We start from the raw sequence: 25246 nt of genomic DNA on the forward strand, positions 1-25246 counted from the left end.
TTTGGCATGAAAACTCTTTCTTTATGCTGGATAGGTAAAGGCTAGAGTCTGTAACAATCATAAACTCATCAAATTTTCTTTGTATGGATCCAATACACTTGATCCCAAGCATTAAATAATGGTCATCACATCAGATATTCCAATAGCTAATCAACCCTACCTGATAATTCAATTACATTGCGCCATCCACATTTTGCGCACCTTCAATTACATTTTTGTTTTTCTGATCAGCATAGGTCACTCTGATCAGTCCATTAGATCTCACCTTGGCTATTTTACTTTCTTCCTCAAGGCTTGGCTTATCCTGATGGATCCACCTTTCCTTTCTATCAATCAACTTTGCTTTATGTTAAATTGAGGTAAGTTTCTCTAGTGAAACCTCCTTCTGTTTATCCCTCTGTGGCATTCTTCCCATCGGGCATCAACACAACTCTGAAAATGCTTCTCTAGTAATGTAAGTTACCTTGATGAGTCTTTTATTTCAATCCGCACTTTACTCTCCTTATCGGGTTACTTCAGTCTATTGTAATCTCTTCATTTGTGAAGAGTTCGTCTTCCTCATTGGGTATTGGGATAACTCAAAACACAACTTCCTGATAATCTATGTTACTCTGATGGCCTAGATCCCCTTTCTTGGGTTTCTCTTTATTGGAGAAAGTCTCTCCGATAGAGTCTCCTTCTCCACTTAGTACATCAGGTATCGGGGTAACATAAATTAGGACTTCTTGATTACCCGATGACATTGCTATGAACACATCGCTCCATCTTTTGTCAGCAAGAGATCCACCAATAACCCCATCGTGTATTGGGATAAAAAAATTTCTTCATTCCCGATAGTATGTGTTACTCTGATGACTCCGACTTCTTATCATATCGTCATCCTAACTCTCCCTGATTGATTACCACTTAGTCACACTTCGTCTTGCTACTCATTCTTTTAGGAAACATTGTTGGCATGAGTTACTATGATCAACACACTCCGTCCTCGTTGGGCGATCTCATTGGGGTGACTTATGCCGATAAGTAGAATTTTGCACTTTGTACAAAAGAAGCCTTTCTCCTTGGATGCAACTTTTAATAACCATACTGAAAGGTTTCTCCCACACCATTAGACATCTTTGAGCATGCTCACAAGCCTTCTCTATGCCGATGTCCCAAAAAGTGCTCTTTCTATGAAACTAATTGTGAGGATGAGGATTACCAGAATGCCATCACACTCAACACTTCCCTTGAATATTCCCAAGTGACGCCTTTTCATGAAGACACTGCAACATATCACCTGCACATACAATCGAATAGTAAATTCTCTTATGATGAAACTATATGCAAAAAAGAATCCATAGAAATATTTTGTAAAAATATGTGCTAACAATGGCTCTTTTTGGGGATTTATGTTATTTTTAAGGACATAGCAAGATCTCAGCTATCTCTGGAAAGAAGACCAAAATAGAAAATTGAAAACACATAATAAAAACCAAAAGGAAAACTATATTACTACGATACAAGAAATACTCCCTGATTATCAACAAAAGAAATTCTTGAGGTATTGAGCATGGACTAGAAATTCCAGCACTTCTCCATTAGTATCCTGCAAGTAATATGAGTTTTCTCTACTTTTTTTCAATATGATATAGGGTCCTAGCCAAAGTGCATCAAAATTTCCATGTTTTCCTTTGTCTTGGTCCCTAGCATTCCATTTAAGTATCCATTCTCCTTCCACACATGTTCTATCACAAGCCTTTTTATCATGTAAAGCCTTAACCATATGTTGCCTTTGAATGTTTCTTTCCTAAGCCTCTTTTCTATACTCATCCAACTCAGCCAATTGCATCAATACTCCATGAAATTTACTTCCTCTGAACACTCCTTTGTAACAAAATTATAAATTGGAAGCAAATTATTTAGGGGTAATCTCGCTTCTTTGCCATATACAAGCTCATATGGAGAAAATCATGTGGACTTCTTGACTGTTACTTTGTCAGCCCATAGTGACAGGTTCAATTTTGAATCCCAAGCTCTTTTATTATTACCCAACATCCTTTTAATAATCTTCACCAAGTTCTTATTGCTTGATTCTGCTTGTCCATTTCCTTGGGGATGGTAGGGTGACATCCCATTGTCCACCACAATCTTCTAAGGTACTCCAAATCTGGTTAGAATGTTTTCCAAGAGAAACTTTGTCACAACTTTGCTTGTAGCCTATCTTGTGGGAATAGCTTCAACCCACTTAGTGAAATAATCCATAGCCACCAAAATCCATTTATGCCCACCACTAGATTTGTTTTCTATTTCCCCTATGAAGTCTATACCCCACATCTGGAATGGTTCTTCTATATGCATGGGTCTGAGAGGAATAGATCCATTATACTTAAGCTTTCCTGAAATTTTTTGACATGCTTCACATTTTTTGATATAGGCATGATAATCCTTGGAAACTTGGGGCCAATGATAACCAGCATTAAGAATTTTATGAGGAATGGTTTTTGCTGAGAAATGGCCTCCATATACACCTTCATGTAAGTCTTTTAAAATAGCAGATGCTTGATACTCATCTAGACACAATAAAAGAATACCATCTCTATTTTTCCAATATAAATCTCCTTTAAGTAATACATACCTAGATGTTTGAAGCTTTAAAGTTATTTTCTAACTATCATTTAAACTATCAGGACACTTCATAGATTTCAAGTAATAAATAATATTTGTATACCAAGGACACCTTTCAATGCTCATTTGTGCATCTTCCAACTCTATTTGATTTATCTGTGCTGCTTCAAGATTGGATTATGTCATCAATTTTTCTAAACCCTGACCCCTCACCAACTTTGTGATCTGTATATCAATATTGAATTCTTGGATCTAGTTTATCCATCTGTATCTCCTTCTAGTAGTCTCTGACTGTCTGAAGATGTCTTTAACAGTAGCATTTGGTACATATGTAATGATAGTGGCACCAACCAAATAGGGTCTGAAAGCTCTTACAACTTTCACAAGAGCATAAGCCTATTTTTTATTTAAATTATAGTTTAACTCAAATGCTTGCAATGTTTTGCTAAAGAATGCCACTGGTTGCTCATGGCCCTCATCATTCTTTTGTAACATGACAACAACAATAATATGGAATGAAGCAAATGAAAGCACTTGGAAAGGTTTTGAGAAATCAGGGGACTTTAATACAAGGGCTTCCTTGATGGCTCTTTTGATGTTTAATAAAAGCTTCCAGAGCTTCATTAGTCCACTTTATTTTAGCACCCTTCTTCAACATTTTAGCAATAGGTTTTACAATTTTAGAGAAGTTTGAAAGAAATCTTCTTACAAAGTTGATTTGATTGAATAAAGATTGAATTGCCTTAACTATTTTAGGAATTTGAATCTTATCAATAGCAGCAATCCTTTATGGATCGATTCTCACACCATCTTTTGAAACAATGTGACCTAACAATTTCCCTTCAGTAACTCCAAAATGACACTTTTTGGGATTTAAAGATATGCCATATTCTAATGCTCTAATAAAGATTTTTTCTAGGTCATTACAATGATCTTCTGCCTTTTTAGAATAAGCAGTCATATCATCCTGGCAAACTGCCAAGATATAATTAATCACCCCCTCAAAGGCTACATCCATAGCCCTCTGGTCACTTCCCAAGTTTATTTTTTCAACATTTTCACATCCTCTTGAATTAGGTCTGAAACTTGCTATATATTTATCATCAAACATTCTTTCAAGCTCTATCAATCCTTTTGGGATTTTATTTGTTTTCAACTACAACACCTCTTGCCCAAGTATAGTCTCCTTGCCATCCTTGTCCTCCACAAGTCCATTCCAATCAATCTACTGGTGCTCATAGCGATCCTCACAAAACAAAAACTTCAGCGAATCCCTAACATCATCAAATATTTACCAACTCTTTACATTGTTAGGGACTGATGGTTTGGTCTTGATTTCTACTTGGGTAATATCATCAAATGGGATATTACTATGTTTGATCGCCAAGTTAGCCATGAAGTATGCCAAAATATTATTGGACCTTTCAATCCAATTGATGGAGAAAGCATCAAAGAGTTCAATGTAATCCCAAACCTCATTCTTGTAGCTTCTTAATTTTGTATTTTTTGTAGCAAATTTGCCTCTAATTTGTGAAACAGCTAGTTCTGAATCACCATAAACTGTTAGTAACTTAATTCCATGTTTATTTTCTATTTTAAGTCCTAGTAAGAGGGCTTCATATTGAACAATATTATTAGTACACTCAAAAGATAACAAGAAAGAGCATTTAAAATATTTTCCATTAGGTGAAATAAATACAACTGCTCCATTTCCATCCTTACTGCAGGCACCATCAAAATACAATTTCCAAATTAAATTTTCATTTTCTTTAACCTTTTTTTTAATTTCATTAACTTTTAAAGGTTTAGAAATACTTACCTGAAAGTTGTCCATATCTGAGTGGAAAAATAAAGTCACTTCATCAGGATCAACTTCTTCTATAAGGTAAGGAGAACTTGGTTCTTTGTTTATCCTCACTTTTGTCCCTTTCACTGAAATAGTGGCATATGACAAGTCAAGCTGGACATGTCCACCCACCAAGTTGGACCACTATCTAGATAACAACATCCCATAGTTCGCAGGCACTTGTACAACTGTGACATTTGTCTTGTATGTAGTGTCTGGGCAGGCTGGGAATCTGAACTCAATGCCCTTCATAATTTCTACTATAGAAATTGACCTATTGTCCATGGCATAGCACTTACCGTAAGGTGTATCAACATGCATTCCCAATTCTTTCATAATGTCCTCTGGCATGATATTTACTGCTGGTCCTGAATCTATCATGCAATTTTTTAGCATTTTTGTGTTTATCAACAATGTTAGATAGAGAGGATCTACCTGTGTGAGATTTTTGGTAATAGACATGCCAAGATACACCACAGGAGGATCTTCTTTTGATTTAGGATCTTCCCTACTTCTCCAACATTAGATATAATTTTCAACTTCTCATTCTTGTAGTCTGGGAATTTCATTACCTCTAGAAGAGGCATATATATCTTTAATTGAGACAATTCCTAGGACATGAATGAATTTCTATTTGAAGTGGGCTTACTCACTTATTTCTTCTCCCCAAGATTAATTAGTTTTCGCATTTCTTCTTTCTTGGCCTGTTCTGGTATTGCTTCCTTTCCCTTTTTGGCATTTGCATCTTTTCTTTTGAAAGTGTTGTCTTTGTTCCCATCTGGTTTTTTAACTTTGGCAAACACACTTGCTGGCTTTCCCTGCTTATTATTTACATTCCTATTTCTTAGCTGATAATTGTTGTTTACTTGTTCTACTGCTGCAATAGTGAAGGCTTTCTTTTCTTCCTCAGTTTAGCTCCTTAATGAAGGCACTGTATCATCCTGAAACAATCTTCTCAAAGCTGGAATTTCTTCATCATCATCATTGTCATCTAAAAAGACCTCTTGTATACTATAATGCTGATTTTCTCTCATTTGCTGCATATCAAAAAACCACTCCCCCTCAGATGAGTCTTCATCCCTTCCCCAATATGGATCAGATGAAAGAACATTTACATTAGGTTCACAATCCTCATTATGATTTTCCTCTTCTATCAAACCTTGGGCAATCATGCACTATTCAACAACATGAGGTAGATTACAAACATCACACCATGGATATTCATCTACAAAATTTGTGGCTTTCTTTAGTGGATCAAGATTTTCTTTGCTTATATTAGTCTTTATTGGCTTCTTAGCCTTCCAGTTAATGTTATATGTCATATCATGTAGTATCGGTCTTTTGTAATTCATTTGCTTATTGTTTCTATATGGTGGCTTTTCATTAAGATTTTTCTTACCCTTTAGGTCCTTAAGCATGTCCATGATCTGAGTATGTTCATCTTTCTTTTGAACCCTGAAATTGTAAAACTTTGGATCATCTCTCTTGGAAACCTCCCCAGCAACTTTCCTGTTATTCTCAATCATAGCAGTTGTCTTGAATGCTTGCTATAGAGTATCAGGGTTATGAGACAAAATCTCATAACGGGTTTTGTTGTCAAAAGCACTCAAATAACAGTTAATTAGAAATGAATCAATAGGTCTGACATCTTTGGGTATTCTATTTATTACTTTATTAAATCTTTTATTAAACTCAGTGACTGATTCATTTTGATTCTTCTTTATACTTGTTAATTCATGGTATGCAAATGAATGATCATCGCGATCTCCAAATTCTTCCAAGAATAATGTTACAAATTCTTGCCAGCTACCAATACATCCATCGAGAAGGCCTCTATACCATTCTCCCGCATCTTCTATCAAAGATTGAACAAAAAAATTCATGAATACATCTTCATGAGGAACCTCAAATTCTTCAATGGTATTTTTTACATTAACTACATGTTGTTTTGTTGAATCAATTCCATTTCCTGAGAATTCAGGGATGGATAATCTTAAATCATTAGTAATCTGATTTGGATAACCAACAATGCCAATGAAATCCAACTGTCTATATCTTTCAATGATCATAGGCCATCTGCCAACTTGATTGTTGTTTTGATTGTTCATATTTCCTCTATTGAATCCACCATTTCTACCATAATTACCATTATTCCCATTGTCTCCACCACCATTATTATTGTCATTATTTCCATTATTACCTCCCTTTCCATTATTGTTGTTTCTATCTCCACCATTACCATTTCCATAATTGCCATTGTTACCTCTGTTATTTCCATTATTTTGGTTGCTGCCATACCCATTACTTCCTCTATTATTATTTAAATTATTTCCCCTATTGTTGTTATTCCACTTCCCATCATTTCCCACATTTGCATTCCTTCCTCCATTGTTCTGGCTATTTCTTTTCCTTTCTTCACTTTGATCCCTGTGTACATCCCTCCATCTTCTACTTCCATTTAATAATGGGTTATCAAAAGTTACAAAAGGCTGCTCTATTTTTCTCATATGAGGGGGACTATATTTCAGAGGTTTTGGCCTACTTCCCTCACCTTTACTTTTGTCTTCTATCCTTTCTAACCTAGGGCTTTGAATTGTATCTCTTTTTAATCCCAATTTTTGTAGTACCCAATTTGGTTGTCTCCTAAGAACCTTCGCCATTTTGGATTCATCTCCATTTAAGTCAGCCATTTTAACTATGATTTCATCCCACTGCCTCTCCTCATGTTCCTTAGTAGTCAGGGTTTCATCATGGCCACCATTATTATCTTTTGGATTTAAGGTATAGAAAGGATTTTCCTCAATATTTTCAAATTTATCACGAAATGAAGAGCCATCCTCTCTACTAGGAAACTTCTTATAACCCACAAATGCCATACTTGGTGTTGATTTCTTTTCTTTGTATCTTTTCTTTGGACTCAAATAAACAATATTATTTTGTCCCTTATGCAGAGACCTTCTCCCCTGGATTAATTTTATTGATAAATTCCTAGGGGTTTCTCTTACTTTCTCAAAATACCAACTATTATTCATGTATTAGATGTAGAGTCACCACCTCCTAAGAGGAGCAATATTTTTTAATCTTCTAGGTTCTTTCCTCTATTAGATTCTGAAATGAACCACGAAAGACTCTAAACACTTCCTATGAAAACTCCCCAACAAAGTCTCCAATCTGTTGGTGCCCAAAACCACAGATTGGAAATCTTAGAGCTTTGCCAAATCTTTGAATTATTTCTCAATCAGCCTTTGCCAATGAATAGGAATGGTCAAAGACCAAATTCCTCTGCACTTTCAGCTCCACTAAACCCAGGTGAGTGTACTTTACACTCACAAGCACAAAAGAGCTTTGTTTTAAGTGGATTTAAACTATGGGAATCAGCAATTGTAGGGATGGAAAAAAGTTTTCTTGCAACTATGTTAACATAAATGTTTTTTATTGAGTGCCTTTAAACCTAATAAATAAGTGTGAATATAGTTATATTATGCAAAAGGTTACTGTCTGGACTTTAAGCAATTGTGAAAAGAGCAGTACTTATAGAAGTTAGAGATTTGTTTCTTTGATAAGGACGTAATGCATACAAACTTATTCAGAAAAGATGAATAACAGACCAGTGCCTTTATTTAATAGTTATTAAATAACTTTGTGGACAAGAATCACTATCAACTCAAGAGACAATTATAAGGCCATCACTGTGAAGGTTTCATTATGTGTTGCATGAACAATAAGAACCCAATTTCACATTCAATATCACATCATGTGATGGCACATCACAACAAATCCAAAGAGATTTTTCAAGAGGACATATGATTTCATCAAACACAAAATTACACACAACGATCTGAAGATAAAAACATGAAATCTTGTATATTAACTTCTGAAATAAGAATATACACAAAAATTGCACTTACAAATACTCCAATACATTCAGATTGCACAAAATAAACTTCTTATTCCTACTAGACCTTTCATAATACTTGTAGCCCAGCCAGTGGCTGAATTGTCTCTATTCATGATTAAAAAAATGACTCACTACATATATGTAAGCCAAAGGATTCGAATTAAAGGACACACGCTTTCATCTTGCTAAATTAAACTTAACTAGAACCTAACACCTAACTTCTTAGCTACTAGACACAAAATATAATAAAAATAAGTTATGGCCGTCTAATACTATGTCATACTTTTGTATGTTCTCCAAATACTTTTTGTCCTTGTCAGTTCTGGTGTTGAATACAATATCTCTGAAAACGATCTCCATGGTAACCAATTTCTCCATTTGCTCACATGTTTCCTTCATATCCAAAACATCTGCTCGAGCCACATTAAGGAATGTATTAAGTACATTTTGGCATTCTGAAATCCAAATTTGTTTGTCCTTTAGCTGCTCTACATCATCCACAATATCTGGTAAACCATACCTAACAATATCTTTGTAATTTGTAACTTCCTGCTTAATGTCCACACAAAACCCTTTTTGTTTATTTAACCTTCTTTGGATCTTCTCAACCATTTTCTGATCCCCACTCTTATCTTTCAACAATGCCTTCATACTATTCAAAGTTATTTTATGAGAAGCCATATTATCCAAGGTCTTCTGATAGTTTGTCCAAAATTCTCTAAGAACTTCCAACAAATGTTCAAACCTGTTTGTTATAAAAATACAAGCAGCATCTACCCTGGCAATCTTGATTTGCCTTTTTAACTTAATGTTTTCCTCCATTTGGTCTTCATATTTCTTCTTCCATTGAACACCAGTATCAGCTATCTATGGTACTTCATGACCACAACTTCTCAATGGGTCTTCATATAAACTTTTATATTTTTGACCCTCTTTGACCACCCACTGCATTTGGGCCTTATTCAGTTTTACAATGTCAATCCCCAAGTCTACGATGACAATTGGATTAACCTATCCCACTTTCAGCTTCATGTTGTGCACAAATGCCTTATCTACATCTATGATCTTGGGTCTCTTATTTGGAGGGTATAGGACCCAAAGCAACATTTCCTCTTCATTTGGTTCATACCTTGATCCAATAAAGATATCATCAACACCCTGTATGTCCAATTTTATATCATTTATGTCTCATCTCGAAGTAGCTTCTATCCCCCATGGTAGTTTCAAGATTCCCTTCTAAGCAGTTAGGCTTCAAAGAAGTTAGGCTCTGATACCAATTGATGGTCTTGAAAAGAACTAAGAGGGGGAGGTGAATCAGTGACACCAAAACAATCACAACTTTAAAGACTAACTAGTAGATGAACTTAACCAAGTATTTCAATAAAATACATGCAACCCAAAATGAAATAACAACATCCACATAAAGTAGAACATCCACCATAATGCAAGTGTTTATACGTGGAAAACCCAAATAGGTAAAAACCATGGTGAGATGGAACTCACAAGTTAACTATCCGCAATAATAGAAAACTGACTGGTTAAGGTCTTACAAAGTGCTCTACTAGGAGCAAATCTTTTTAGAGATCCCAAGCTTGATTAGAAGCTTATACCCTGTTAAGAGTAACCTTGCTAGAGGATTTTAGAATATAAACTAATGGATCACCTTGTTAGAGGATTTGTACAATGAAGCTTGTTAGAGCTTACCTAGTTAGGGGATTTGATTCTGTGGTAATGATTAGAAAACAACAAGAAAGATTTGATCTATTCTGAGTAGCACAAGACTTGCTTGATCAAATCATTCTAAGTACATTCAACACTGCTCTCCATCTAAACACTTATCACTCTTCAACAAAATATTTCACTCTTTATGTATATCAGTTCTCCCTCTTCAAAATGATTCATTAATATGTCTTTAAATAGACATACAAATCTTATGTCAGCCATAGGAATACAATTTCCTAGGTGAAGTGTATCTGGATAGTTAAACATAACTCATCACAAAAATGACCGCGAAACAAATGGTGCTGGTAACTCATCACAAAATTGGATACCGGTTAGAACAGTCAATATCGGTTGGAACAATTATGTGAACCATCATCCTAAAATCTTCCGCATGATCTTCATCTTCATCTTCATCTTCATCTTCATCTTTATCTTCATTTTGATGCCTACTTAATGTAACCACAGGTTATCTCTTAGGCACATACCAGCTGATAGAGAGTATCGGTTAGAGATAGACCTTAAACATACTGATTAATAGTGTAAATCAATGAAGTTACACCGGTAGTCATTATAATTATATGTGTGGGAGAGTGTTTCATCAATGACAACAAGTGATGAATACAAGATATTAATCATCAATTCAACAATCTCCCCCTTTGGAATTGATGGCAACACTTAGAAAAATCTTAGAGTAATACAATACCGCTAAGTGTGCATACACAACATATATACATATGTACTCATATTCTCCTTTTTTTTAATGCAATACTCCCCCTTAATGCGTGCATAAATACAAAATTTTCAAAAACACACATACATATTATTACTCCCCCTTTGACAACAATGCCAAAATGATAAAGTAAAATATATACATATATATAAAAAATCTGTATCAAAGTGTTCATCATATATTACAATTTTAAACAAGTTCATGCATTGACTATTCTCATAAAAATATTATTGAAATTATACTTCATTTGGGATAAAGCATTCTCCCATGATTCCAGTATGTTATCTGTATACTCAGAGGTAGATATCAACTGGGAATAGAATTTCTCCATTGAGTCTAGCTTGCAGGTTTCAGGAGTAGCAAGAATAGCTTCTGCACTAGAGTAGGCTCTCTGAAGGATGTCGACCACTGAGGTGAGCTAAATCTTGAGCTCTCTTAGAGATAATAATCTCTTATCCTTCTCATTATCATTCCTATTCAGTCAATCATGCAAATCATCTATAGACCAGTTAAAGGCATGAATGGAGTCCTGGAGTGGGACATATGCCTTGCATAACCTTTCTATTTACTGCTCGGTTTCAACTTGATTTTTAGAAATATCAGAATAAAAGAAAGTAACATTGGAGGTAGAGGCAAGATACTTCCCTCCAGTTTCAATAGCTTTCTTCAACAGACTTGCATTATGAGATAAAGCCATTTTGCCATTTTCAATGTTTTTAGCCAATTTATCTCCATATACCTTCTTGTGGCTCTTCTTAGTAGATATTTGAGCAGCATCTTCAAGTGATTTGATTTGATCAGATGCATCTGCAACTAACTAACCAAGTTTGCTGATAGGAGTGGGAAGATCTGCAACAACTATTTCTGGTAGTAAACCAAACAAAATTTCTACTACATTTAGGATTGTCTCTGCTTCAATCCTCTACTCTTTCAGTCACTTCTTGTGTGCTTGAGATGCATTACATTAGCAATCTTCATCAATTCTGATGCACTCAAGGTGTTCATGTCAATAGGTCCTGAGATACTTAAAGAATCTTCATCATCATCATCAAGTAGTTCTTGCTTCGCCGGTTCAAGGGTATACTCTTAATGATGGCTCTTTCTATTTTCTTCTCTCTTGTATCTTTACTTTGCTGAGTAATAGATTCCTCAGTAGACTCCTTTTGAGTAGTCTTAATGACTAGTGGAGGTTGGGGTTTCTCCAGTTGTTCAGTTGCTAGTTCATTGTCCACTTTTAGTTGAGTACCCAGTTGATCAAGTGATGTAACCTGTACTTCTATGATTGTAGGAGGATCCATATCTGGTTTAGTGATGTCTCCAAATAGGTCTACTGTGTCCTGAAAATTTTCATCAACAAGAATAATGGAATCATCCTTCTTCTTGGTTGGATAGACTATGTCATCTTGAACAATTTCCTCTTCATCCATTTCCGGTCGGGGAACATCATCTGTAGTATCATCCTTATTGCTAGAGTGGATGCCTTCTTCCCTTTGTTTGATTACATAGGCTAGCTAATGAGTCTCAGACTCAATAACTACCCTTCTTCCATTAATGAGCTTCAATCTCCTCATTTTAAAATCAAAATATGCTTTGTATTCCTCAATTAAAGCACTAATTCCATTCGATGATAGATTGGGAAAATACTGTACAAATATTTCATCAATAATCTTCTTTTCTAATTGAATGGCTTCTTCCCATTTATCTAACAAAGTATTATACAAAGAGATTGAAATATCTTTCTCCAAATCATGTGGAAATCTATTGTAGTGACCCAAATAAGTTATTACTTGTTGGATTACTTGCATCTGCTCATCTTTAGTGAAAGAATCATAGTGTTCTTTGACATTGTCAAACTTGTTTCTTCCTATAGTCCTCTCAAAGACTGTGTCAGGTTTATAGGTAGCAATATCTATAGGTGTAGTTTCCTTTGGTACTACATTTACCTTCTTAGGTGTTCTACCAGTTGATTTTTCCTTCTTTGGTTCTTCTTCAAAATCTGTACCCTCAGACTCTAGTTGCAAAATTAGTTTCCTATTTCTCTTCTTTGGTGTGCTCTCCTTCTTTTCTTATACTTTAGGTGTTGGTTTCTTCTTGGTTAGGACACTCCGAGTCATCCTTGTGGTCTTTTTCATAGGAGATTTTTCATCAGATTTATTTTTCTTTCCTTTCACTTTAGCTATAGGTGCAGTACCAGTTTTAGTTGGTACAACTTGGACTGCCATAATGTCCAATTTTGCCTTCTTTTTATCTTTAGGTGATGCTAACAGGGTATTAGCATAGCTGACCAATAAATCATGATTGACCTCGTAGCTCATATCTTCCATCTCTTCTTCTCTAGGTTCAATTGCTTGCATCAAGTAGAAATCAGTGGTAACCATGAAGATTATGTCTTTTAAAAAGTGTTTTACCACATCTTCAGGTAACCTCATTCTCATGCTCATATTTTTCTGAAATTCATCAAAATACTTATTCATGGTAGCTGAAAAAGTATTCATCACATCCTTAATGTTGTTCTTGATATGTGCATTGACTGATTGTTCCTTGGACCATTCAATATCACCAATACCTGGTAGGAAGTTCTGAAAATAGAAAAGTAACCCGGCTAATAGATAACCATATTTGAACTTTTGTGTACTGTCCTTCTTAATGGATTTCAAATTTTGAAATAATTGGTCTCTGATAGCTTCACAAATATCATAGTCTGCATTATCAACAACCATTCTATGTGTTGTGTGAATTGCTAGAGATGGAACATTGTTAAGTCTACTGGAGTAGAATACTCGGTAGCCTATCATTATTGCTACAAGTTTCACTATAGGGTCTCTAATAGTGTTGATAGAGAAAGCACACTTATCAAATGTAGAACCGGTTAGCTTGAAGATGGTGTCCTTTGAAATTCTTCTTAACACACATATTTCACCGGTTGAGCAATAACCCATTACAACCCTAATAGCCTCATTAGTTATTGTATGGGTTCTTTCCAAATACATATTCTCTTCGTGGCATCAACTTAGGATGATTCTTATGTGTTCATCCTCAAAATCTTCAAGAAAATATGCGGCAATAGGAAACCCTTTTTCAAAAACCCTAGCATATTTTGCTTCAATTTTTTTATTCTTATCACAAAGTGTATTCACCTAAGTATAGCTGTGTAGAGTTCCTAAATCTTCTATTTTGCAATCTATATAGCTGGACAAGTCACCTTTCACCACAACACCACTCAGGACTTGCGATAATGCATTATAAGACATAATTTTATCTCCCTTTAGAGCTTCCTTGGGCTCAGCAATGATCATCGACCTCTCTACAGACTTAGAAGTAGATGTCATTCTTGATAAACAAGTTTTGAAGTGGTATACAAAGAAATACCTAGTATCTTACACGTCGCTCCATTTTCCAATTGAAATGCTCCAATGCACACCCATTTGCCTCTCTACAACTTTTGATTCAGCTTTATTTCTCTAATCACAAAGCAATTTGCCAATTTAAACCAAGACAATCTTGTTCTACTCTGCAATCGCTTCAAATTTCTTTTTCAAAAGAGTTAGGGTAAAAATGATAGAGTAAAACTTGTTTTTATCCACTTTACCAACCGCAATAAATGCTCACACTTTTAGGTTACAAACCCTAATTTTTTAGTTACTGCTAAAGTGAAATACTGGTTGATAACACGTCAACAAAAAGTCACCAAAATTCAAAATTCAAAAATTCTTTCCCGCTCATTTTACAAAGGGGTCTGGAAATGTTTTACCATTACACTCCCCTTAGCCATGTTAGATAGGGTTAAGTCACCGGTGCTAGATTCTCTTCACTGGGTGAAGGAACAATTTCCTCTACAAGAAAATCTTCACTTTTCTTCTTACAATTTTGGTTCATATCCTATCTGGTTTCCTCAACATCAACTTTCTACTTGCCTTTCCAATCCTTCAAGGAGTTGACCGGTCAGTTATTTCTTGATCTGCAGAACTTTGCTAAGTGTCTCGGTTTGTTGTAGTGGTAACAGACCATACCAGATGATCTCCAGGGTCCTACATTTCCTCTTCCTGTTCTTTTTCTATAGTTCATAGCCACATGACCAAAGTTATTACAAAAGGTGCAAACAACATGTGCTGCCTTTTCCATTTTGAATGGACTAAACCGGTTTCCATAGGATCTTTGCCAATTTTAGTTTACCCGGTTATCAAAATTCCTTATCTGGTCATCATTTGGTCTAGGATGCATGTGTGGTACAAGGTTGTTTGATCCATATCTGCACTCAATATGTCTATGCCCATACATTCCACATGTGTAGCAATGACCTTCAAACTTTCTAGACACATACCTAACATTAGTATTGTAATTTGCATTTATGTTAGGTTTGTTCCTACAAACATTTGCAGTATGACCAGGCTTGTGACAAACAAAGTAGACAGGTTTAAAAACCTTCTTACCGGTAGTCTTAATGTCTTTAGAAGCAGTTTTGTTCTTTTTACTAGAGGATTCACCTTTTTTAGTTGTATAAAAACCAAGTCCACAGATATCACCCTTCATTCTTTGTGATTGAATTTGTTCTTCTAGCATGGTAGAACTTTTGATGAACTTCTCCAATTTCTCATTGGCTTCAGTAAGATTTTTGACAAGATCTTCATTATGCTTAGATAGGTTCTCTTTCAGAGACGATGCCAACTCAAGATCTATCTTTAGGTTTTCCTTTTCTTCTATTTCAGCAATCAAGTCCTCATGTATAGTATCTTTTTCTCATTTGATCTTTATGATCTCCTGATCTCTCACCTTGATAAGATCTTCAACAGCTCTTTTGGCTTCTAGTTCGTGACTCATGCAGATAGTGAGACCTTCTAGTTCTCTTCTTAGATTCATTTTTTCACTGTTCACCTTTTCAACTTCATTAGCTAAAGCTTCAATAGTGGCTTCATCTGAAGAGCTATTATCAGATATTTCTAGCAGCTTTTTAGATAACTCTCTCCTTTTGGCTTGAGAGACTTTCAGTTTGCCCCTAATGGATTCAATCTCATTTCTGCTAGCTTCTAGCTCTCTAGCCATCTTGAAGTAGCTTCTGTCCCCCATGGTAGTTTCAAGATTCCCTTCTAAGCGGTTAGGCTTCAAAGAAGTTAGGCTCTGATACCAATTGATGGTCTTGAAAAGCACTGAGAGGGGGGGTGAATTAGTGACACCAAAACAAGCACAACTTTAAACACTAACCCGTAGATGAACTTAACCAAGTATTTGAACAAAATACATGCAACCCAAAATAAAATAACAACATCCACATAAAGTAGAACATCCACCATAACACAAGTGTCAATACGTGGAAAACCCAAATAGGCAAAAACCACGGTGAGATGGAACTCACAAGTTAACTATCTACAGTAATAGAAAACTGACTGGTTAAGGTCTTACAAAGTGCTATGCTAGGAGCGAATCTTGTTAGAGATCCCAAGATTGGTTAGAAAATTATACCCTATTAAGAGTACTACCCTGTTAATAGTAACCTTCCTAGAGAATGTTAGAATCCAAACTAATGGATCACCTTGTTAGAGGATTTGTACAATGAAGCTTGTTAAAGCTTACCTGGTTAGAGGATTTGATTATGTTGTAATGATTAGAAAACAATGAGAAAGATTTGATATGTTCTGAGTAGCATAAGACTTTCTTGATCAAATCATTCTAAGTACATTCAACACTTCTCCATCTAAACACTTATCGCTCTTCAACAAAAGATTTCACTCTCTATGCATATCAGTATTCGCATAAATCTCCTCTTCTATATCAGTTCTCCCTCTTCAAAATGATTCATTAAGATGTCTTAAAATAGACATATAAATTTTATGGCGGCCATAGGAACACAATTTCCTAGGTGTAGTGTATCTAGACAATTAAATATAACTCATCACAAAAATAACCGCCAAACAAACCCTACTGGTAACTCATCATAAAAATGGATATTGGTTAGATCAGTCAATACCGATTGGAACAAAATATGTGAACCATCATCCTGGAATCTTCTGCTTGATCTTCATCTTCATCTTTATCTTCATTTTGATGCTGACTTAATGTAACCACAGGTTATCTCTTAGGCACATACCAGTTGACATAGAGTACCAGTTAGATATAGATCTTAAACATATCAGTTAACAATGTAAATCAATGAAGTTACATTGGTAGACAATGTAATCATATGTGTGTGAGAGTGTTTCATGAATGACAACAAGTGATGAATACAAGATAATCATCATCAAGTCAACAAATGCAACAAGTTGTCAAAGATAAAAGAGGCACTTAAGTCCCATCCTAGGAACAAAATGATGCCTAACTCACTTAGAAGTTGTCTCCCTCTTTGTGGTGTCATTTTGGCCACTTTTGCATCAATATCTTCTTTTAATTTTTTAAGCATTTCTGCTTCATTTTTTGGAGTAACATTTTGAATGTTCTCCCTCAACTTTTTCCCTTTATAATGGTACAAAAATGACTTGAACTCCTTTGACTGTACAAAAACCTCATCTGCAACAAAAGTTGCATGCTCTTCAAGTCTTACATCTGCATTGGCATTTATTCTCACCATGATTTGCACCTGGCTCTCTGCCACTTCTTCTAATTCAGGTACACGGAGGGTTGATACAACTACATTCTCATCAGACCCACTCTCAAAATCTCCTTCTTCTCTTAGTTCCTGAAGCCTTCTCTTCCACTTTGCTAACTTTTGGTTCAATTCCTCTAAAAGTGCATCAGCCTCTTCCCGTTCGTTATTTCTAAATAAATCTTCAGCCTCCATGGGTATATGCAAATACTCTCCTAGATTCTGACTTTTCCTATAATTATGGATATACCCCTCTGGATCATAATTTTTTCAAGCCTGGTGTCTATACAAATTGTACTCCTCTACTAGCTTCTTTTCTATCATCTCATAAGCCTTGGTAGATACAATGGTGAAGTCTCCAAAATGCAAAGTGTAGGCATAAATGTCTGCTTGTGTGCAACACCCAAATTCTTTGCATTTGACATACTAAGTTTCCTAACAATCTCCAGGAACTAATGTATGCAACATATATGGAACACCCTGAAAGTCATAAACCCTAAAAAAGGCAAAATTCTAACATACAAACTAGTCACCCCAGTTGTGGTTGACCCTGGTGTCTCCAAAAGCATGGGGTCTCAAGAATCTCTTAATATAAGGTGAGATAGACCCACCACACTCCACTCCAAACAACCTATACAAAGGCTTAACTAAATATTCTTTGAATAACACATAATGTGATTTGTCAAACCTCGAGTCCCACAGGGATACCCACAATTGAACTAGTTGGTTTTGTCCATCTTTGTTCTTGGGAGCCACCCTTAATTCTTTTGGCCACAAACCTTTCATCTGCCCATGAAACAAAACCATATGCATTAGCAATGAGTATAATTCAAAAGTAGCGTTAGGTTCCATCTGCAAACTCAGGAACCCTTCATGTAGCTTCTCTGCCAAGTAATTTGCATAATCAAATGGCCTTGGCTCATGCATTTGAATATGTGAAGCCAACACCAATGGGCCTATCCTTGTGACATCAAGGATTTCTTCCCTGCAGACTTGGCCACATGCCCAGTATGTGTATTGCAAGTATTGTCCAAATAGAGTAATTTTGAAAGGAGGACCATCCTGCTCTATAAGTCATCCTTTTTCCTTCTTATGCATCGCTAACTTCCATACTGTGTGAGTAGTGTCCCTTCAGGTATACTCTTCTTCTAGGTCTGTAAAAGATAGGGGCATGTAAGGCTCATAAGACATATCAAAAACCTCCTGAATGGTCCTGATAGATATCCAGATGAATGAATCCCCATTGGGAAATTAAATGGACCTTTTTTCTTTGTTGTACTTCCTGGTAAGAAATTACAATAATTTGAGATTCAAAAAAACATTTGGGACCACCAGTCTTCCCAAATTTGTCATCCAAGGGTTCGACAGTGGAATCTCCTTGTTCCACCTTAGGTAATGATATAGAAACAATTTGTGGTCCCTGATGGTTGTCCAGATATCTCCAACCTCTTTGTACTTTTCTTCTAATTGATCCTTTGGTGGCAAATAGGTTTTAGACCTCCTCAACATAGCACCAGATGACTACATTTGGTCAATCATGTCCTGGTTCAATTTTTACTTTTGCACACCCTCCACAGACTTTGTCCTTTTTGATTTAGCAGACTATGTGTCTAAAATATCTATGTCCTTTCTTTTCCCTTGTGAACCATAAGCCTCCATGATTAAACGCTTGAACTTGCAAATTACTTGAGCTTCTTGTCTGCAACTTCATTGTTGATGGTTGAAAACACTATGAATAATTCTAGCATGAAAACTCTTTCTTTATGCTGGATAGGCAACAACTACAGTCTGTAACAATCATAATCTCATCAGATTTTCTTCATGCGGATCCAATCCACCCTATCGCAAGCATTAAATCATGGTCGTTGCATCAGATATTCCAATGGCTAATTGGTGTAACCCTACCTGATAATTCAATTACTTGGCACCACCCACATTTTGTGTACCTTCAATTACCTTTTTGCCTTTCTAATTAGCATAGGTCACTCAGCTTAGTCCATCGGATCTTGCCCCGATCATTTTTCTTTCTTCCTCAAGGATTGTCTTATCCTAATCGATCCTCATTTCCTTTCTATTAGTCGGCTTTGCTTTACGTTAAATCAGGGTAATTTTCTTTTATGAAACCTCCTTCCATTTATCCCTCTATGGCATTCTACCCATCGGGCATCGGCACAACTTTGAAAATGCTTATCTAGTAATGTAAGTTACCCGATGAGTCTTTTATTTCAATCTGCACTTTACTCTCCTTATCAGGTTACTTTGGTCTATCAGTGTAGGCTTTCCTGATGTAATCTCTTCATTTGCGATGAGCTCATCTTCCTCATCGGGTATTGGGATAACTCAAAACATAACTTCTTGATAATGTATTTTACTCCGATGACCTAGCTCCTCTTTTCCTTGGTTCCACTTTATCGGAGAAAGTCTCTTTGATAGAATCGCCTTCTCCCCTTAGTCCATCGGGTATCGGGGTAACATAAATTAGGACTTCCTGATGACCTGATGACATTGCTATGAACACATCACTCCATCTGTTGTCGGCAAGAGATCCACCAATAACCCCATCAAGTATTGGGATAACATTTTTCTTCATTCCCGATAGTATGTGTTACTCCAATGACTCTGACTTCTTATCATATCGTCACCATAACTCTCCCCGATGGATTACCACTTAGTCACACCTCATCCCACCGCTCGTGCTTTTAGGAAACACCATCGACATGAGTTACTCTGATCAACACACTTCATCCTCCTTGGACAATCTCATTAGGGTGACTTATGCCGATAAGCAAAATTTTGCACTTTGTACAAAAGAAGGCTTTCTCCTTGGATGCAACTTTTAATAACCATACTGAAAGGTTTCTCCCACACTATTAGACATCTCTGAGCATGCTCACAACCCTATTCTATGCTGATCTCCCAAAAATTTCTCTTGCTATGAAACTAATTGTGAGGATGAGGATTACCAGAATGCCATCACACTCAACACTTCCCTTGAATATGCCCAAGTGATGCCTTTTCCTGAAGACGCTGCAACATATCACCTGCACATACAATCCAATAGTAAATTCTCTTATGATGAAACTATATGCAAAAAAGCATCCATAGAAATATTTTCTAAAAGTATGTGCTAACACTTTCAACCACTTAATGCAAATGAACAAAAGAAACATATAGAAATAAAAAGCAATCAACAACAATACCATAACACCAAGAATTTATACATGGAAAACCCGGTCAAGGGAAAAACCAATGTGGGGTTGAGATCCACAATATAAATATACTCTATAGAAGTATAAAAATATTACATTCGGAATTCCCATGCATTTAGGCATAGTGCCTAGAGCTCACTACTTAAAATATCAAAGGCTTCAACCCTAGGAAGACTATCTTAATCTCACACTAGTCTACTACACTACTTCATTCCACTGTTGTGTGATATTCCAAAGCACAAATCCTTCACTTCTGCAACTTGATCAAAAACACTTTCCACGCATACAATGATATCCAAAATGATCATAACCATTAGTCTTATATATCTGCAACATGAAATTATGTCTTCTACATGTGGGCTTCAAGAACACTATATAAATAATGAAATGTGCATACATAGTAGACTCAATCCGAACTACAATGCATATGCAAACCAAAAATAATTGTCCACACACTTCTCAAATGTCGGCTAAAATTCCTCAATCATAAAAATAATTACCAAAATTACTCCATCAATTATGTACAATGATTAACTATCCAAATTGGCCACACCGCATTGTTTAACCTGAAAAACTTGTACATCAGATCTTGTAACTCACATGATAATCACCACCGAAGGCTAAGATTCTAGAACAAGGTACTCCAGACATCTAGATATCTTCTTCTAGATCCACAACACAAAATATCTAACCAAAATGAAAGGTTGAACAAAATACTTCATTCTGACTTTTGGTATAGAAAAATCATGAACTGCAGATAGGATTTGTGACCAGAGTTGTCATCAATGACAACACTGAATAATTTGTATAGTGTCCCTTGCCAATAGTGTACCCCTTCTTGGAAGAGGATTATTGTTCTCTATCTTGTTGTGGCTTTGACTTAGACTATTTTTGGTTCTTTCCTTTCCCTTGATTCCTTTGATTCCCTTGATTTGTCACCAAAGCCTTGAAATTTGAAGGCTTGAGAATCCCCATCTTAACCAACTTTGATTGCTCAAGTATCAACATTTGAGTTGTGAAAGCATCAAATAATGGTAGAGTGAATGAGGCACATAAAGTCAATTGGTGGGTGTTATAGCTAGAAACAAAGGCTACATACTCAGATGGAAGCTTGTCTAAATAGTTGTAAACCAATTGAGAATCCTTCTTGTCAATGCCACAATTCTTAAGCTTTTCTCTTAGCTTAGTTTCTTTTGTTACATAATTTTGGATTGTATGAAAATAATCAAGATACAATGTTGTGAGTTCACTATCAAGCTTGTATCCCCTAATCTCATCAACTTAACCATACTATTTGGCATAGATATCTTAGGCCTCTTTAATTATAGTACACTTCTCAATGTGAAAAATGAGGTCATCTAATACATACTTTATCAAAGTTCCAAGAGCCATAGAATTTTTAGTGAGACATTCCAATTGAGCATTGGGATAGACTTTAGGATATGTTGGTGTTGTCATTGTTCCATTTATGTAATGAATGAGTCCTTTTTCCATTAGTTTACTCCATGATTTAATTTTCCATGATGCATAATTATGTGGAGTTAAAAGTGGAAATTTAGGTGAACCCATAGCAACAAGATGAAAGAGGACAAGATAGAGAGAGGCACCATCATATAAGACACCCCCCAAAATTAACTCAATCAAAGAACCCCCCCCCCCCCCTTCAAATGATGATTTGACACTTTATACTTAGTATGTGTACAATGGACCACTTGCAAAAAAGGGAAAAGTGAAATTATTATTTTAAGATTATAATTACCTCAAATAGTTTATAAGAGATTCAAACCAATAATTCAAGAGATCTAAACTAGGATCCAAACAAATTACAAGTACCAAATAGGCCAAAAAAGACCAAATTTTGAGAATAAAATTTCTACTCAGATTGGTGAAAAATTGATAGCACCACATGAAAGTAGACAAATAAATTTTATGAACTTTAGAAAAAATAGCACTTGAAAAGGAGGTTGTATGATCCTGAACAGAGCTTGAGAAGTTGCATAATTGAGGATTGGATAGGTATAATTGTAAAAAAGCTAATTTTTTTGAAAAATATATTCACCAAAATTAGAACCTAACCACACCATTGTGGAGAGCATGAAAAACTAGCCCAAATAAAAAAAATAAACTAAAAAAGGCCTCAAAATGACCAAAATATGAGCCTATGAAGTTGGACTACAAAATCAAAAAGCTCAATGGTGAGGGTGCTATCATTGGGTTTTTATTGATGTCAACCAATATGGGATGTTTACCGGTATGAGAGATGCATTTGCAACATTGTCATGGAGGAGTATAGGTTGAGATATCCTTGATATCACCTTGTATTGCAGATCACTGGTAAGGAAAGGATGTCAACTGGTAAGTGATGTTTGACATGGAGAAGTCAGATCAACCAAGTGAGTGGTTGTCAGCCTGCAAAGCTCATGACTAGTGTACAAGTTGGAGGGCCAAGGTGCTTGAGCTGTTGGTTGTGATGAAGAGGCAGAATGTTACCTAAATCACATCAACATAGCAGGAGAAGAATGAATAGATCACAGGTATGTTGTGAAGTTGCATAACAACAGGACTCCAACCAGATGAAGATGCAGTCATCGTCAGAAGTAATGACTGATAGTGAATGTGCCCACACCAGATCACATGTTCCTATTTGAAGATATGTCACACAAATAGGGAAGTCACATGAGTACATTGTAGGATGCAAAAGACAAGGTGTCAGTCCATCAGTAAGTGGAACTTATCTCCTATCATGCATCATGTGCATTATAGTGTTGTGAGATAAGGAAGAAGAGGTGTACATCAAGTGCATGAAATCAAGGATATGCACTAAACCGACTCAGAAGGCATGTTGAGATGCTGGTACAGATCAAGAATATTTACCGAAATGTAAGTTCACTGGTAATATGAGCAAGGTGAGGATGTAGATGTCCTCCCACTTTGTGGGAATGTGCATGCTTGGGATAGGCATGTCTGAAGACCAGTTTAGGTGTTCCACTAGCAGTTCAACAAAGTGCAGACATGAGGAGTCAACTAGTAGAATGTGAGATACCAGTAGGGTTAGTAAACCGACAGAAAAGAGGAACCGGTAGAGTGTCTATTCAGTGATCCTATTTGAACCAACATGAAGATCCAAGCTGACAAATGGTCGACATGGATGCCACATGGATTCAAGGTGGTGGACTTACATGTAGTGATAGATGGTATGAACACTAACGAGGTAGTTATAGGGTTGGTTGACATTAATGGTAGATCCCACAAATAATAGGACATGTTTCAGAGCTCTTGTAGAGGTTTGCAACTTGAGGTCTAGAGGAAAACTAAGAGACAACTCAAAATTATTGAGAAGATTAAGGCAAATGAAGGAAACAACAAGACCAATCTCGGTGCTTGACCAAGAGATCTGCTGACAAGGTAAAAAGCATATTGCCAAAGGTAGAAGGAATGCTCAAGAAGGTGCGATAATGGTGGAGGTGTATAATCAGCTATTAGAGAGATCAGATCAAGGAAGATCTGATTAGATTTGATTTGCCTCGAGGTAAGTGAGGAAACCCTAACCACCCAAAGTTTGAATTGGTTTTTGGTGGGAAAACCAGGTTAAAAATATGCAAACCAAAATCAAAGATTATGGCCACTAGATAAGAGAGTAGAGTTGTGGCATACAAGAAGAGAGTGCTACTTCTTCATGTGAGAACAAATCAGTCAAGTACTCAATGAATATCTAAGAAGAGACTGAGTGTGAGAGAGAACCGGGTGGAAGTGTTTAACCAGTAGTAGTGCAGAATCGGTAGTGGTTATATCGACAAAGGAGAAGTGAAGAGAGCTATAGATAAGGCAGACAGTAGACCGATAGAGTGTAGTACCAGTGAAGAGCAGAACAGTGAGGAGGAGATCCAGTAGAGTAGAAGGAGAGTAGAGGTAAACCAATAGAGTTTTTTCAATAGTGAAGCAGTAGATATGAGCAGTAGGAGAAGTGTACGGGTGTAGCAGAGAAGATATATCACTGAAAAAGTGAGGTATATGAAATGGTTGCAATATTCACTTGTAACAAGACAACTACTTTTGTAATTGATGTTTTCTTTGTGTTCACTGAGTTGTAGCTCGGTGCAGGGGATTTAGCTCCTTGGGTTGGTGCCCTAAATCAGGGGTTGTAGCTCCTTGGGTTGGTGCCCCAAACATTGTAACAAAATTTTGATTGTGAGGATGGATTGGAGCAGTAGACTCCAACAACATTGCTCACTGAGTTTTTTCCCATCTTGGGTTTTCTGCATACATACTAATGTTATGAGATGTCCTTTGTGTGTGATTGTATTTGTGTTGGTCTCTCCACTAACTGATAAGTCTTCATTGAGCTTCATCTATGAACCAGTATACTCACATAGGATAGTTAAAGGGAAAAAAATTCAGAACCACTGATTCACCCCCCCCCTCTCTCAGTGGTACATTGTGTCTAACAAAAGGGTCAATTTTTTTTTAATTTTTTTGATGCAGTGCTAAAATCAGTAAAAATATTGGCTTAAATTTCATGGTCATATCGTCTTCATGTAAAAAATTCCTCCTTTCCTCCATGGCAGTTTGTACCTTATAAATAGTTGACGTGTCTGCTAATTGAGCATGTATGTGTTTGTATGGAATGATGACATGGCACTATATGTGGCTATATGGTAGT

Source organism: Cryptomeria japonica, chromosome 4 (assembly GCF_030272615.1).
Source record: "Cryptomeria japonica chromosome 4, Sugi_1.0, whole genome shotgun sequence".
NCBI classification, from domain to species: Eukaryota; Viridiplantae; Streptophyta; class Pinopsida; order Cupressales; family Cupressaceae; genus Cryptomeria; species Cryptomeria japonica.